Source organism: Anser anser (genome assembly GCF_964211835.1).
Source record: "Anser anser genome assembly, chromosome: 24".
Taxonomy (NCBI): domain Eukaryota; kingdom Metazoa; phylum Chordata; class Aves; order Anseriformes; family Anatidae; genus Anser; species Anser anser.
Genome location: NC_139745.1, coordinates 2,050,824 through 2,067,437, shown reverse-complemented (window position 1 = coordinate 2,067,437; position 16,614 = coordinate 2,050,824). Strand labels below are relative to the sequence as shown.

Genomic DNA, 16,614 nt, shown 5'->3' with positions numbered 1-16,614 from the left:
AGATAACAGCATTTGAGGAAATGGAGCAAATGAACACCTTGGAGAAAAGTTGCAGAGGTAGGGGAAGCTGAAACACTTGTAGCTAGGTGTGAAAAAAAAAAATATTAAATCTTATTGTTCTGGTTTTCTACATGGTTCTCTATGGGTTGTGGTCTGAATTGTGCCCATTGCTTTGGTTTGGGAGCAAACCCAGCCCTGTCCCAGCATGAAGCAGGACCTACAGCCCCGTGCCTTTGCCGGACAGGGGAGGAGGCATCTGCTGGGGCTGCCCCGGCTCAGGCAGCTCCTGCCTGGGGCTGAGGGGCCGTTTCGGGATGAGTCAGAGGAGCTATAAAAGCCGAGCGTGGGCTGCCGGGGCCGTAGGCAAATGCACAGGTGCTTCTCACTCCTGGGCCCTTCCTGGAAACGTGCGGCGCTTTGCTTTGCATCCTCACCCTCGGTAGGTGCTCGCACCAATGCGGCTGTGCCTTTTGGAGCCCTCCTTGCCTAAACCTGGTCCCAGCAAGGAAAACCAGCCTTGTTCCCAGCGGGATGCTGAGAGGGAGGTGCTGCTGCCCACCGCCGCTGGCCGGGTGAGGAGGACTTTGCTGCCGTGCTCCTGTCTCAGCCTCTCCTGCTGCCCTTAGCCCTCTGCTCGAAGGCTTGTATGATGCTGAGAAGCTGGTGCAGACCTGAGTTTGGCCCCAGTGTTGCAGCTGAAAAGGCCTGGTGTCGTGGGGGTTGGGGGCGCCTTGCAATCTGGGCAGCGAGGGGATCGGGGTCCCCGGCAGAGATGGCTTTTCTCTCATCCTGCCTGGCTTCAGGTGTCCCGGAAATCCAAACGTTTGTATTTTCCTGTTGGAGGAAAGGGTATGAGGGTGTTTCACAATGGTTTTCTCTGAAAACTAGCTTTCGGTCTGTCCTCTCCCCTCAAGGGACGTGTTTATCATCATGCGGCTGTGATGAGCTGAGGGGACCTTTCTGCCTGTCTTCTGAAGTCAGAGGTGTTTGCAAGGGTTCACCATGATCATTGTGGTTCTGGAGCTCTTGGAGCCAAGGGAGTGTTTTCTGCCAGCCAAACTTTTTTTTTTTCTATTTTTTTTTTCTTTATAAACAACATTCCCCCCATACAATACATTAATAAACAAGCCAACTGTGGGGCAGGTCGAGATGCAGCTTTCAAGGGATGTTTGTTCCTTGTTTTCCTCAAACTAAGGAAAAAAATGAAGACTTTATATTTAGATTGTGGTGCAAACACTGAGATCCAACAGGGAAAAAAACTTTAACTCAACTCTTCAATGGGTTGATTCAAATTTTAACTCTTGTGAGGTTACTCTCTCTGTACAAGCACAAATAGGAAGGGGGATGTTTCTAAAACAGTACAAACAATAATGAAACCTATCTGGCTGCTGTTGCCAATGTTAAAGACTATTTGACAGTAGAGGAAGTGTTAAATACTTCTAATAATCTGTAGTGTTGTCTTAATCATGCTCTTTTTTAAATTACCTGATCTCATTTGTACCCAGTAGATATTACTTCAAATGAAAACCCTGCATGTGAAAAATGGGAAGCTGCTTCTGTATGAAACACTTCAAGTTAATCAAGCTCAACTTTTGCACTTTTTGCCTTGTTACTATTCTTGGTATGTGACCTTAATGTTTCGTTAACACTTATTCTTTGTATTTATTGCACGTTGGCCTTTACAGTTGCTGTTAGGATGGAACTGCAATGGAAGTGTTAAAACCTGATTCTTGGGAACGCCGTGTGTTATTTCATTCCAGTAATACCACAAGCAGAAAGTGCTTTGGCAACGTGTGAGCCCAGGGTTTCTCTGCCTGTTTAGAGCTGGGGTTCTCACATGTATTAAATCGCACGTGCCCTTCTCCGGGTGCATGTGTGTGTGCTCCCCGACCCACCCGTGCCAGCCATGCCTCCTTCGTTGCCATCCTCCTTGGCTCCAAGCTCGGTATTTATGCTTGGAAGTAGTTGCAGAGGTGGGGAGGCAGCGACTGTAGGAGGGTTATCTTCTCCTGGGACTCAAGCCATGGTGTGTGCTCCCCCTGAGAGCTTGAGGACTGGAGCCCGGATGTCTTGGGGCAGGTTGGACACTGGAATTTGGTGACTTTTATAAGGACTTCAACTCAGCAGTCATCACCAGACAAGAACACACAGTCTTTAATGGTTAAGAAGGATTTTGTCTCTAGAAAACAAGCACATGTGGTTTAGGACGTCCTAATATCACCCTGAAGTGCAGCTCTGCTGCTGCTGCGAGGGCACCCAGTCTTGTGAGATTCAGTCAGAGATTCAGAATCACCAGGGAGATTTTCTGCAGCACCGCTGATTTACGGGGTTTCTTCTCTGTGCTTAACCTGGCAAGGAGAGAGGAGATGTAGGAAGTTTAAACTAACTTTCCAGGTTAATTAGAGCATTCTGCAGCCTCCTCTTCAGCCAGCCCCTTGTCTCCTTGCCCCATCCCAGCAGTCCAATACGACCCTGGCCGTGCCACAGCATCAGAGCTGTGGATGCATCTCTCAGGTGGGCACCAGATGATCGGGTACAGTGTGCTGCTCCCCGCAAGGCATTGCAACGCCTTTCGGCCTGATTCGGTGCTTTCATGGCCCTGAGCTCCCTTTCCCTGCCTGGTCAAGGCCATCTGCTGTGAAGGCAGAGGTGCAAACTTTTTGAATACGCATCATACGCCGTCCTGAACCTAGATGTGAAGAACCTCAAGCAACTCTTAAAATGTCTCAGGGCAAGGAGGGTCCTTGTGGACCTTGCTTCAGCCTGTTCCAGGGATGCAACAGGAATGTCCCAGGTTTAATTTAGGGATGTAGCAAGTGGTTTCACAGGAAGTGCAGCTGATGTCAGTATTAAGATGGGAAGTGCTCCTGTGCCTGCTTGAAGCAGAAGAGCGAGGTGTCGGTGTGTCCAGCGATCCGGAGAGGTCCCTGGGTGCAGGGTTTTTGCAGGGACTCTTCCCGTGCCATCCTGACCCTCCTGCACAGGAAGGGCAGCACTGCTCTGTGCGGAGATCAGGGCTGAGACCTGGTGCCCGCAACGGTGCGGGGCTGGAGCCTTGCACTCGGCGGGGCATCACTGCAGCAGCTGTTGGCCGCTGCTTTGCTCCTTTGCCTGGGAATTTGCAAGATCCCTCCAACCTCCCTTGCCCTCAGCCCATCCCAAACTTGAGCTAAGGGAAGAGTGAAAACCACCTTTCTTGAGCACATTTCTTAACTAAAAATTAGTTTAAATTTTTACTTGCTAAAAATAAATTTCCTTTTCTCCATATGTCCCAAGAATTCCTCTCGTCATCGCACTTTACGTATAAGGGTAACTTTTTAATGCCATCAGTCGTGCTTTTTGCTTTCTGTTCTTGTCTGTTTAAATTCGACTCAACTCTTCTCTTACGAAGTCAAACAAGTTGACATGTGTTTATTCCTTCTCCTTCTCCCCTCCGACCCGTCCTCCTCCGTGGGATTGCAGCGCTTGGCTGGGAGCCGCAGCCTCGTCCCACGGTGCTCGGAGGCTGAGACTGTTATCGCAATTTGCTCTCTGCAGTTCAGCTTTGCGAAGATTTTTCCTCCATTCAGCCGAGTATGGAAGCTGCAAATGTATCTCCCTTTAGGTCACTGGCTACCATTTGAGGAGTAAATGCTGAGGAATAAGGGTTGCTAAGTATTCAGTTTCCGTTTTTTTTTTTCTTCCTCCTGTTGCAATATAAACTCAAATTACATTTTTCCTGCCATAAAATAATCTATTAATTTTAAAGGCTTTTTCGTTCTTCTGTCAAAATAGTAATTTTGAAATAATCAGACTTCAAACATCTGATTCTTTTTTTTTTTTTTCAGTTTCAGCGGGGGATGGATAGCCCTGGATATTGAAATAATACATGACCATCAGAAGCAGCGATTTTGAGCTGCTTCTCCCTGATGCATTCCAGGCCTTAGCAGCAAATATCAATACCATCAAATAAAATGTCATTTTTTCGTGACCCAACCACTTTTTTCTGGTGAACTTGCTGTGTGTTGGGGTGGAAAATAAACAGCTGTCATCCTGGCGGCAACGCAAGGGCATCAGACCTGCTTGCACCGCCCAGCAAACAGCATCTGTTGCAATGACTTTTAGTCACTGGGTCTGATGTGCCCTCAAACCTAGAAATGCAAGGCTCTTCAGCTAGTTCCCTAGGAGGTAGATCTTGCTTTTTCTCTATATTTATTGAATTTGTTCTCTGGCTGGGAAGCTGAATGAGTCTCTGGTTTTGTTTCACGACTTTGCAAATCTACAAGGGCTTGTGCTGAGCTGGACCAGCCGCCCAAGGGACACCAGCTCTACCCAGGGAATACCAGGCTGTAATTTATTGCTGTCTTTACGTTAATCATGTTTTAGGAGGGTTTCCAGCAAAGATATTTCCTTTTGGTTCAAGCTTGCGTTTACTTGGAAGAAGTCTTCCCCTGTAAAGAAACAGCGTGTGCCTCTAGGGAGAAGAGTGAACGTGCACAGTGGTATTCGCTAGGCAAACAGACTATTACAGAGTAAAAATGCATTACAGAGTAAAAAATCCTGCTTCAGTGTGAGCTTATCCTCCCTCTCAAATAAAGGAGATCAGAAATGTTACAGGAGTGGGCAGCAGACTTCTTAATATACTCCTAGAAGCCAGTGAGGTGACAACACAGCATATGCCTAAGCATCGAAGCACGCTGTGGTTCAGATTTCATCATTTTCTCTGCAGAGATACAGAAGTTGCACATATCCCTTACCTCAAACGACCTTTGCAGGAGGCTGAATCATTTGCATTTTGATGCACTGGCATTTTCTAAACCGAAGAGACATAAGAATTTTTATCACCTTCAACAACTGCGTTGCCAGGGGCAACGCGCATAAATCTGCTCGCCAGCATCAGTCTCAGCATGCAGCAGAGGGCGGTGTTTGTGTGTGAAAAATGCATATTTATACCAAAATTATAAAATCTTGTTTGAACCTTCGGCAAAATTCAGGGTCTGAGTTTTATTGCTTATTGCTAATAGCCATGGCAACGGTATCAATCCAAAGCACATGTGAATCTGTTTGTAAGTTCCATTGCATCTGACCGTGCGTTACTGGGAAAATGCTGGGCATGTGTTTTAACTCATACTGGATAATCCCTGTCCCAAAGGACTGAGATTTAAAAATATACCTCCTGATGCACTGCTGCTGTCCTCCTCAATAACACAGCCCTCCCTGGCCCCGTGAGGCCAGCGGGCACGGTGGCACCTTGCCACCGCTGGATGCTCCTCACCCAGACGCTGCCTCCAGCCTGGGGAGGCAGTCAGAAGCCAGACGATTTGGTGCTACGTGTCTGGATTTAGGAGGAAACTCTCTGACAAATCAGACAAGAAAATGACATGTTGCAAGAAATAGTGAAGCCGCTGGTAGGCTGATGGCGTCCCCGTTTAACTTCTTAGCAGGTCGGCATTTCTTTTTTTTTTTTTGGCTGGGCTTTTGTGAGAAGGCAAGGTGTCGTCCGGCCTCTCCCAGGGGAGGCTGGCAGGAGGGAGCACCCCGAGCACCCTGCAGACCGATGCCCCGTGTGAAGCCCCTTGTCACGCTGCCACGGCAGGCAGCGTTCTGGAGCCTTAATTGTATGGCATCTCTTACAGAGAAGAAAGGCTCAGCCTCCACCTGCTGCCTTGCTGTGCTTCAGTCGGGGAGCTGACACGACCAGTGCACATAGTGTTCGTAGCATCATTTCGGCACAAATCCTGCCCCTGCCACAGACCTGGATTGACGCTGTGGATTTCTGAGCAACAGGACCAGAGCACAAAGAGGTTTTGCCTTGTGGCTACGTGCAGTAAGGCTTGGTAGTTAGCTGTAGCTGACAACAGCAAGGTGAGCTCACTATCTATTTTTTGTTGAGTAAACATCTTGAATAACTCCATTATGTTAAATAGGAACCCTTACAGTTATGTGGTGTTTTGGTTTTAAATAAGCTTTCTTGAATGGAAGGGTAGGAGGTGGTGAGGCGATAAAAAGGCTGCCAGGAAAACCAAAACCTTCTTAGAATAAGGAGGGGAAAAACCATAACGGAGAAAAGAGAATAAAACCTGTAGCTGAAGCACTGAATGGACTATAAATGGCAATAAAGTCAGACTGGGGAGTCAAGCACCAAATGGGCTTTCACTGCCTCTGACAATTAACCTCTTGCAGCATCCCTGGCTATGGTAGGAACCTCATGCTACCCCAAGCAAGCTCCTCTCCAGCTATAAATACACGCAGACCGACAGGCTGCAGTGTCCCAAACTGTGTGGTCTGGCCGTCTGGCCGTCAGGTGCCAGTGCTGTTTACAAGGGAGATTCTGGGCTTTTTATTCTGGGACCATCTGGGCTCTGAAGAGGGAAGAGCCATCGGCGCCACCGGCACCAGAGCCAGCAGATCTCAGTGGGTCTGGTTTCAGCAAAAGCTGCTGGAAGCAAAGGCAGACCCTGAGTCTTTTTTTTTTTTTCTCCCCAGAAAGGTCTGCAAATGCAGGTATATGACGAGAGGGTCTGGTTTTCATGCTGGACTGAATTTTATGCTGTTTTGTAGAGATGGAAATGCAATTCCGCTGCTGCTCTGAAGGAACAGATAATTCTGATTTAGGCTCAGACACTTGCACAGGGAAATCAGGGTGCAAGGGACAGCAAAAGAGTGAGACCCAAACTATTCCTTGATATTAAGAGCTCCTTTTTCACTGTGTAGCATCTGCTGTTACAACCCCTTGAAGGTGCTTGCTCAGGGACGCTTCCCGGGGCCGGGCTCAGAGGTCCTTCCAGCACCAGACAGCCACGGGAAGCACCTGCTCTGCCCTACCACCCATCAGCACTGCAGCTAGAGCAGACTTTGCACTTCAAAACGCTTTTGTCACTTTTTTTTTTTTTTTTTAATAACTGCACCTGCAAGGAAGTTATTTTACACGTTCAGCCCTGAGCTGCCATCAGCTGCAGTGATTTACTCCCTGGGTGCAGTGACTGCAGGATTGGGCCACTGCCTGTGTTCAGGTCTCGGCTGAAGGCCGGCGAGATGCGCTCTTTCCCTGATGTGCTGTCAGCTCCTCATGTTCAAAATGTGACTTTTGGGACACCAATTGGAGGCAATAGTCCCCGCAGGCCTTTCCCCAGAGGAGAGGTGTCTTTGAGTTTTTCCCTGTCGCCTTTTCTTCTTTCAGGACACGTCTGCCATGAAATGACTAAGGAGGCATCGGCTGACATCAGTGAATTTCGGTGGTACGTGCCAAAGGTGCCTGTATTCCCTAAGGAGCCCTCATCTTCCTTACCGAAAAATAAAAAAATGAAAATCCTGGGGGATTGTTGCCGTCCGTAACAACAAACCTGTGCTGAGTGCTCTGAAAGGCAGAGAAGCACTGTTCCCTCTCCCTTTCCCCCCAGCCATGAAGCTCAGGGTGGGGATGCAGGTGTAAGGGGTGACTCTTTCCTGTGGCTGGCTGTGAATGTCACCGAAATGCTCACAGGTGCTGGCTTATCTCCTTCAATTGTTGACTTCTTCTTTCCAAAATGCTTTTGAATAATTAAGGAAGCGATAAGTGTTGTTTTCATTTCTTTTCTTACAGTGATGTAGACTTCCACTAAGGTACCAAAGTCCTCAAGGATTCTTTATTTTATTTTATTTTATTTTATTTTATTTTATTTTATTTTATTTTATTTTATTTTATTTTATTTTATTTTATTTTATTTTATTTCAAAGTGTAAATGCATTTTAGTTAACTGTAGCTACGTACAGAAACTTAGGGCAAAATCATATGACAGCATAGTGTGCGTATTGAAAAAGGATATGATGTGTTATTGGAAACTCCCAGGGAAAAAACCTGAGTTAATTTTACAAGTCACAGGTGGCGTATTTTAATAATGGATGTCATAATCTCTGAATAACTCATAGCAAATCTAAAACAATTGCTACACTTCACAGCTGCTTAGAGCGCTGTTTATAATTTCTCCTTCCTTGCCAGCATGTGATTAGGAAGGGGCATTTCAGAAACTACCGAACACTCTTGGTGCAAGCCAGCTGAGGTTTTGGCGAGACTCTTCCACTAAATGTGCAGGGTCGTCAGTTCATGTAAATTAAGCTGAAAACCGTTTTGCACACATCCTTTGGGCTTCTTTTTTTTTTTTTCTTATTGAATGGCCACAACAGAATAATGGCTTCATTTTCAGGCTGATCTTCCTGAACCTTAGAGCAGAATCCCTCCTGCGAGGAGAGGCAGGCTGGGCAGGCTCCGTCCCGCGAACAGCGAGCCGCTGGAGCAGGAAGCTCTGTTTCCTGTGATTTGCAGGAATATATTTCAAAACCGTCTGACTTTTTAATGGACTCTAGCTGCTTTCGAGTGCTTTGCTGCCAGGAGGCTCAGAAGAGCGCAGAAGCCAGCGCTTGGCCACGCTGCCAGGTGAGCTGGGTGCTGCTGGAGGCACGGCAGCGGAGGCAGTGCCTGGCCGGGGGCCCTACGAGCCGTGTCCCACGCGAACCTGGTGGGACACGAGCTCACCCCTTTCTTGTACGAGGTCTACCCCCAGGTCCTCGCCCGTTCTGCACTGGATGTGGAGGAACACAACCCCTCTACCCCCCCATCATCTTTGCTTGACTCACTCGGTGATGCAAATCCGCAGGGAGGGCAGGCAAACGACCAGGGCAGCTCGTGCTGCCCCTGCATGCTGCTCCCCTAGGAAACACCTTCTGCCATGATGCCGAAACACGGCTAGCGCACAAAAGTCACAGAGGTGCAAGGCAAAGATGATTTTAAAGCTACTTTTATCACCAGTATGTAAGCCTCCTTTTTGTTTATTTCTTAAGAGGGGTTATAGATAACTTTAAATTATCAGTTTAAGATGTGGTCTGTGTAAGAAGTGATATCTGCCCTAATATACATTACATATATATATATATATATATATATATATAAAGCATATCCTGACTAGCAGCCTCTGAAAGGGGCTCAGATGAGCACTGAGCTGCGGTAAGAGGAGGTATCTTGAGCTTTAGTTCATGTCACAGCCTTACAAGTCAGTGAGGAATCTCTGATTTTATTGCTGGTGGGATCAAATTGCCAAATGTTATCACTGCAGTCACTTGATATTCTTTTATTTTAAAATATGCCGCTGATTTATTGAATACACATTACCTAAGGTCTTAGTAGTGCTTCAGAATCAAACATCTGCTAATTTGTTCCTGCTCTCTCTTGTAGATCTTGCTTACAAACTTGCCCCTTTCCTGTTCTTCTGAGTACCATTTTATTACCCTAGGTCAGCATCACTGCAAGAAGTTAATAAATCTCTCTTAACAGGCACTAATGTCCTCCTGATTGATTTCTGAATGAAGCACTACATGCGTATAGTATGTTAACCTTGAAGTCCAGCATCAACACCTCATTATTTTCAGCCTCTTGAACAGTTTTCAGGGGTTCCCTGTATCTGAAAAGCCTCGCTATTTTGTTCTGAAAAGGAAGAATGTGAGCCTGCTGAAGATAATAAGTTAATTAATTAAAAGGGAAGGTAAAGAGAACATTGTATGCTATTACAAATTAAAAAAATAACAAATAATAATAATGATAAATAAAGACCTGAAGATTTTAATGCTAATTCCACAATTTTTGTGGTCTGTTCCATTATCTTGGAGTTCTTGGAGCTGGCTGTATGGAGATGTTTTTCTTTTTTTAAATAATGAGGGTCAGAAATTAATTCTAGTGCATTTTTTTTGTAATGAACTAATCCTGCAAACCATGAGGCTGGCTTAGAAAAACACACAGCAAATTCAAACAAAAACATCTTTTTACATGACCTTTGGGTTTTCAAGTGTTGGGGCTCACTATGAGTAGTCTTTTCCTAAAATTACATCCGTGTCTTGTTCCACTGCACAAGCAGGACAGAGGTGCACACGTGTCCTTGTGGGGATGTGGAAACTACGAAACCAGCTTCTGAAAACCAAGAAAGCCTTTTCTCATTTCTATTATTTTTAATAATGTTTTTCACAGGTTATTCTAAAGGATAGGACTTTGAAAAATGCACAAGACTCGGTTTTCCAAAGCTTTCAGTGAGAGTTGGTCACTGGGAGGCTGAGCAGTGGAGATAGCATGGTGCAGGAAAAACCTTCTGGTTCTCAGCACAGCTGGAAGGATTTGCATATTTTGGTGAATGGGCACTTTGCTATTTATAAACTGCTTTTTCTTGGGTGATGTTTTGTCTGCACCAGTTCAGTCAGCTTGCTCTTCTTCAGCTGCTGCTGTACCAACCCCAGCATCACTTTTTTCCTGGGAGTTGACAAGAAGTAAGGTCTGCTAACAAAATACGACTTGCTGTAGAAGTTACCTCTGAGGCCAGGAGCACACGGTCACCCTCTCAGTGTGGGAAACCAAACACGTTTTACTCTTTGGATCCCACATCTCCAAGACCAAGACGTGTGCTGCTAAATCTGTATCTTTTTGCACCCAAAGCAGTAAAGAATTACGACTGCAATCCTTTGCACAGCACACTGATCTCAGCTTCTCACCTGTGCCTTGGAAGATGATAGCAAATAGCTTCTGGAGGTTTGGGAGCCTTTTCCATAAACTTCGCCCAAATCTTTCAAGCGTGAGGGATACAGAGGGAGTCCCAGGTCATGACTGCATGACTGAATATTTCATTTGTCGTTTTTGTTTTTTTTTTTTTGGTGATTTTGTCAAGCCCTGACTATTGCCATTGTTTTTTCGGGTTCTTCAGCTGCCCCAAACCATCTTACATGAGAAACATGGAAAAACATCCTTTTACCAAAGTGCTCCAGCACCCAGTTAGATACCATCAGGTTTCGTTTACTGCCATGCAAGTAATGCTACCTGTGTCTCTTCTGGTCACGTTTTCTCTGGAAGTTTGTAGAAGTTTAAAAAATGATTAAATGTGGAAGACTGCCACAAGCTCTACTTGTTTTCAGCTAAAGGTGTATTAAAGTAAAGCCAGGGCTAACTCTAAGAGGTCAAAAATCAACTTTGGGTAGGAAATTGGATTTATTTATTTTTTCAATTAAATATCATCAATGAGGTTGCAGAGTGATCACCTAAGAGAGGAGCAAGGGAAGGGAGAAACCTACGGCTGCAGCTGCCCGGGATAGCAGCGTGAGACCTCGCAGCCCTGGAAAGTCCCCTCACGTTTGTACTCAGAAAGAAACCATGCTCCTGAAAGGGAGGCTTTTCTTGGCAGCCTTGTAGAAGCAGTGAATGTATTGAGAAAATCCTGAGTGATTTATTTCTCTCATAGTACTGCTACTTGCTGTTTGAATCGAGAGAACAGTCTTCCTGCTGCTTGAGCTGCAATCCAGCGTCATTAATAAATAGCATTGGTAAGAAAGAGAAGTGGCTAAATTGTCAGCTCCCATTTGGAAGCTGCCCTGATTAGAATATCCATTAGTATAAATTGTATTTTTATGGTTAACCCACTGTGCTAAATATGAAACTGCATTAAGCTATTATACTCTTTGTAGCCACTAAATTGAATTACCTGGTGCATCTGTTTAGTAAACTGTAAAACCTGAAGAGTTTGGCAATCATTATTATTTATTTTGTGCATTTTAACTCTTTCCTTTGACTAATGTGTAGGCGCTGTGGGGCTTTGGTTCACAGCAATACGCCCCTCTGCACTTAAACATAGTTGCAGAGAACTGAAAATTGGATTTTAAGAAAATTGCCTTTTTATCTTTTCCATGTGCAGTGCCATATCATTTATTTATTTATTTGTATTTACACTGTATGCTCCAATGCCAGAAGAATCGGAGTACTTTTTGTTTATATGAAAGCTGATACATTTAAAATGACCAAAAAACCCCTCTTTCAAATCTTTCTGCCTGTTCAGATCAACGTTGACGGCTCAGCTTATGGTGAATGACTGAATGCTTTCCTCCACCTGCTAACCAAGAGAATGAGTCGACCCTGCAACACCTGTCCACGTTGAAAAAGCCTCTTTAAATCTTCTGGCTCAGGTGGGAAGCAGGTTTCTCCTTAGAGCAGGGGCTCTGTGCCTGCAGGAGGGCAGCGGGGGCTGCTTTTGTCTGCAGGGAGGTTGACGTGGGACCTGCAGCCGTGGTGGTGCCGTCCCCCTTGTCCTGCACGTGCTGGGCAGGGTGTGCTGCATCCGTGAGGTATTTGGGGCGGTGTTTGTGGGGTGAGGTGTTTGGGGGCAGTGTGTTGGTGCTGTGCCTGATCCCAGCACCGAGGGGCTCTGATCTGCCCCGCGCTTTCTGCCTCTTGCTGCGTGCTCCTGCCTGCTTCCCAGGCACAGCGCCGATCCTTGTGCCTCCTCTGAGGCTCGTACACCTACTTGTGAAATTCCCAGCCCTGCGAGCGTGTGAGTGCGTGGGCTGTCTGCTGGCAGAGAAGGTGCTTGGGTTTTTCCTCTGACCCTGAGGGGAAAAGCTTGTGACCTGGCATTGGTTACCCTCGGGGCTCAGGAGCTGAGGGAAAAGATGCAAGATGCTTTTAGGTCCTGTGTATTTGAGAATGCTTGGGTCTGGCAGTGCCCAAGCATCGTTCCTACCCTGGTCTTCTTTCTGTGCTTCTCCTTGTGCTGTCCTTGCTCCCTTCCCTTGCTCTGTTGAGTGTCCAAGGACCCATGAGGGTGGTGGGAGAGGGCATCCTCTTTTTCCCTGTTTTGTGCCATCTCTTGCGTGGAGCAACAGTGAGCTTATAGGAACGGGTGGATGCTGTCTTAGATAAGGCTTGCGTGAATAATGCTGTCTGTGGGTTACAGGATAGGGGACTGGGAGTAGCAATGGTCTGTGCTGGAAGCAGCCAGAGCGAGAGCTGGGGGCTTGCTGCCGACAGTGCTACGGCAGGAAGCAAAAACAGCAGCGTCGGCTCCGTCCTAGCCTGAAATCCCCAGATGCCAGCAACTTCTTGAGATACTCACAATTCCTAAATTTGCACCAAACACAAACAAAAATGCTGACGGAGCCTGCTGATTTCACTGCTTAAAGCACAGTTTTACTTTCTTTTTTTCCTCCCTTCTCCTAAAGAGCTAATGCTTGATGCAGAGAGCTGGATCTGTCTCCGCTCCTGAATCATCAGTAGTATTGTTGCCTGCCCCAGCTGCAGGATGCCTTGCTGTCGATGATCCTGAGCCAGTTTATACCCTCCTCTTGGAGCCTGGAGTGGAGAGCAAGCAAGTCTTTTTACCCTGCAGATAGACACTTCTGCACAGTGTGTGACGACTTGAATTCTTTCTGCTTTTAATTGGGCATCTCCTCGGAGCACAACCACGCTTCAGCCTTCTGTTCAGCCTTTTTTCGTGTAACTTTAGAGAAGGCAGGGGCAGCCTGGCTTTCTGGTGCAGCTGGATGCTGTGAGAAGTGGACTGGGAGCAGTGGCTGAGCTGGCTCCTCTGGGTGATGCTGAACACGTGGCGTAATTCTGTGTCCCTTGGTGAAGCTGCTTGTGTATGTCCTAAGCGTAGAAGTTATACAGGGCAGTAATTAGTACTTGAAGGTTCAAACCGAAACAGGTGAAGTCACTTTAAACCGTAGGTCCAAGCCCTGCTGGGAAAAGAACAAGAAAATTGAGTGCAGACCTACTGGTGCGTAGAAAGCCCTTTGATGCATCTTCAAGAGCAGAGTGGTGTTTTCTTCTGAGGAGGTTTTTTAAGCTATGTTTTGTGGAGTAGAAATGTTTAGTATCCCATGCCGGAGTGGCCTTCGTTCTCTCTTTGGATGAGCAATATTCCTCTTGCCACTTGTTGATCTGCTGGGACACCGTGCCTCAGATGGATAACAAACCCATGGCGCAGGCACTGGAGGAGAAGAGTAGGAGAGCAGGCATGAGAGGTAACACGTGCTTGGGTGGCTGTGCTGTTTTTAATAGGGGAAACTAAACAACAACAAAAAATTTGATTAGTAAATATCAATTTTCTGCTGCATCTGCCTTTCCTGAAAGGATCAGCTGTAGTCCAGTGACTACCCCAATTAATAAAAATTACTGGAAAGATACAATATTTGGTTTGAATAGAGAACAAACAGTCTTGAGTACTAGATACATGTTTTCAGTTACCTGGGGCAGATGAACTCACTGCACTTAAATACAAAAAGTGCAGCTCAAGCAATCTCACTTGCCGGTGGTTGTTTCTGTGATGTGCTGTAGACGGTTGCTGGATACCAAGTTTTGCAGGCTGGGGAAAAGTGGTAGATGGGATGTACTGGGGGTTTTCAATTCTAGCGCGGCTGCAGGTGCACGTGGGAATGTTGCAAAAGACAGTTTTCATAACTTAGTGTATCAAGAGAAAGCAATTCCAGGATGGGTCTAAAGCTGATTAGACAGCCATATCTGTGCAATAATTATCATCTCCTGTCAAAGTGGAAGTGTGTATGGAGGGGGGCTCTATGAGGTGATATCTACTATTTTAACTAATCGGAGCATGCTTATTAAATCTGCAGATGGCACAAAGCTGAGACGGGCCGTAAGGACATTAGAGGAAAGGATTAGAATTTAAAACAACAATGGCAAAATGGAAAAAATCAGGAAGTAATTCAATAAGGGCACAAATAAACTTCTAAACTTAGTCAGGAACGGGCACCCGCAGGAAGGACGGCTGGGGCACACCGGGGCCAGCAGCTGGGGTGCGGAGGCACTGGTGCTGCGCTGTGTGCGTGGTGCGGCACGGGGCTGTGAGATGCAGGGAGCTGACGTGCTCTGCTCATCATCAGGAGGTGGTTTTGGTGCCTTGAACTTAGCAATATGAGGAGCAGGTGGAGAGAGCTTAGAGGAAAAATCGCAGACATGATTAGAGGGGTGGGAAACCGGACTTGCAAGGAAAGATGGGGAATGTTTGATCTACTAAAAAAAAAAAGACTTTTTTTTTTGTACTTAACATCTTTCATGTAAGAAGATTGATGCCATTTTGAAGGGCAAGGATAAGCTGGGCATGATCTGACTCTTATAGCAAGTCTTGAAGTGATGGGAAATGGTGGCTAGGCATTAGGAATATAAAGTTTCTGTAACTCCTGTTGTAAAAATAAAGGCACCTAGTATGAGAACTGGGTGTCAAGGAAGGAAAAGTAGTACCCTGCTTATTTCTATACTTATTTCATTTGCAGAACTTGATTTAAAAAACAGTGTAGTGCTGAAAGAATCACAGAATGTGCTTTTGCTGTTGGATGGGTTTTCTGCTTCATCCTGGCTGTAACCTACAGCTCTCCATGTGTTTCTTTGACCTTTTGCAAGCACACTGCAGTCTTGCACGTGTGGGAGATCTGCTGCTTCCTCCCAAATTGGTGAACAAATTCACTATTTAGTCTGTGGGCCAGCATTTCCCGTCTGGAAAATGGAGATGATAACAGAAGGAAAAGAACAGAAATCCATTAATATTTTATAAAGCATTCAAACAACTACAGCAATGAGTGCCATAGAAAAGCCTCTGAGGAAATAAACAGATTTCTGTCTTCAGAGCAGATGTTGAAATAATTATAGTAAATAAGGCACAAGGCCACACACTGAACAGCGAGAACAGAATGGGCTGCTGAATTGCTGCTCGCTGCCTGCGCAGCACCGCTTCTGCACACCCAGGGAGGCAGAGGGCCCGCGGAAAGCAGTGATCTCAGGAAAGGCTGCAGTAAAATTCATGGGTACAACAAGGTTAAGTTTGGGCAGGAGAATGTGTTTTTCGTATTTCTGAACTTCAGAGTGCTTGACTTTATGATCCTGGTAATCACGTAATGTACATCATAAGGTAAACTCCAGCACAGGGGAAAAACAGACTGTAAAGCTGGAGTGAAAAATCTGTTTTAAAGAAAATATCGCTTTTAGAAGGCAAGATGAGATGCATTTTAACAAAGATGGCGTATATGTTCAGAATAGACTCTTAACTGACAGTAATTTTTTTGCCCTCTGAAGGCCTGCTAGAACACTTACACCAATATTGCGGTGCTCATAGAAAGTCTGGGGCATCCAGATAGCATAAAGTAATTGTTGATGGTAGTTCATCTTTGTTACGTTTGTGACTCCAGGAACAGTTTGTTCAAATATTGGATGTTTCTACCACTTCCTTGACCCTCCAAAACCTTGCACAAGCTCCATCTTAATGCATAACAACTACATGCCTGTGCTTTAGCAAAATTTCAGGGTCTATTCTGTAGTGAATCCCTATCACTTCTGCATTAACTTAAATCCACAGTGAGGGTGAAAAAGGAAAACAAACCTATATGAGTTTATCAATATCTTGCTCATGCTCACTGTTTAAATACAATAGAAGCCATTTGATCTTTAGATGTAAAGACATTAGCAAACTCTTTTCTTGAAGGTGTGGTGAGAAGTCACTTAGCCCAGTTCTGTGCAGTCCATATGAACACAGAATTCAGACGTGGAAAATCCACGCTGAGCCTTGCTCACCCAGAAGCTCAGTTTTTCAGCAGAAACACTTCAAAGTTGTGAGCTTTCAATGTGGGGTCTGCAGCAAGTGTGGCATCAAAGACTGGTAGAGATGGCTATTTCAAATGGTGACTACATTAATACTTTAGCAACTTAATTTCTAAGGAATAAATTAAAAACTTGCATGTTGAAATTCACAGAGTTGGTTAAATTCCTCTTTTCCTTTTTCTTCCAAATTTTTCCCCCCATCCTTGAGTAGTAATTCATGTTGTGGAGGTGCATCATGATTCTGGTGG

The 16,614-nt window shown here is 45.6% G+C and overlaps 1 protein-coding gene across 4 annotated transcripts in view; it reads left to right on the top strand.

Moving 5' to 3' along the window:
* Positions 1-391: 391 nt before the first annotated feature.
* The window catches only part of HIVEP3 (HIVEP zinc finger 3), a 303,544-nt gene continuing 287,321 nt past the window's right edge, over positions 392-16,614 (top strand). For 3 of the 4 annotated variants that reach the window (XM_083810207.1, XM_083810205.1, XM_083810203.1), the window contains exon 1: positions 11,942-12,105. The gene's annotated coding sequence lies outside the window, so the exon portion shown is untranslated. Of the gene's footprint in view, positions 573-11,941; positions 12,106-16,614 lie in introns of those variants that run through there. The other variant, XM_083810197.1, reaches the window with a different exon arrangement.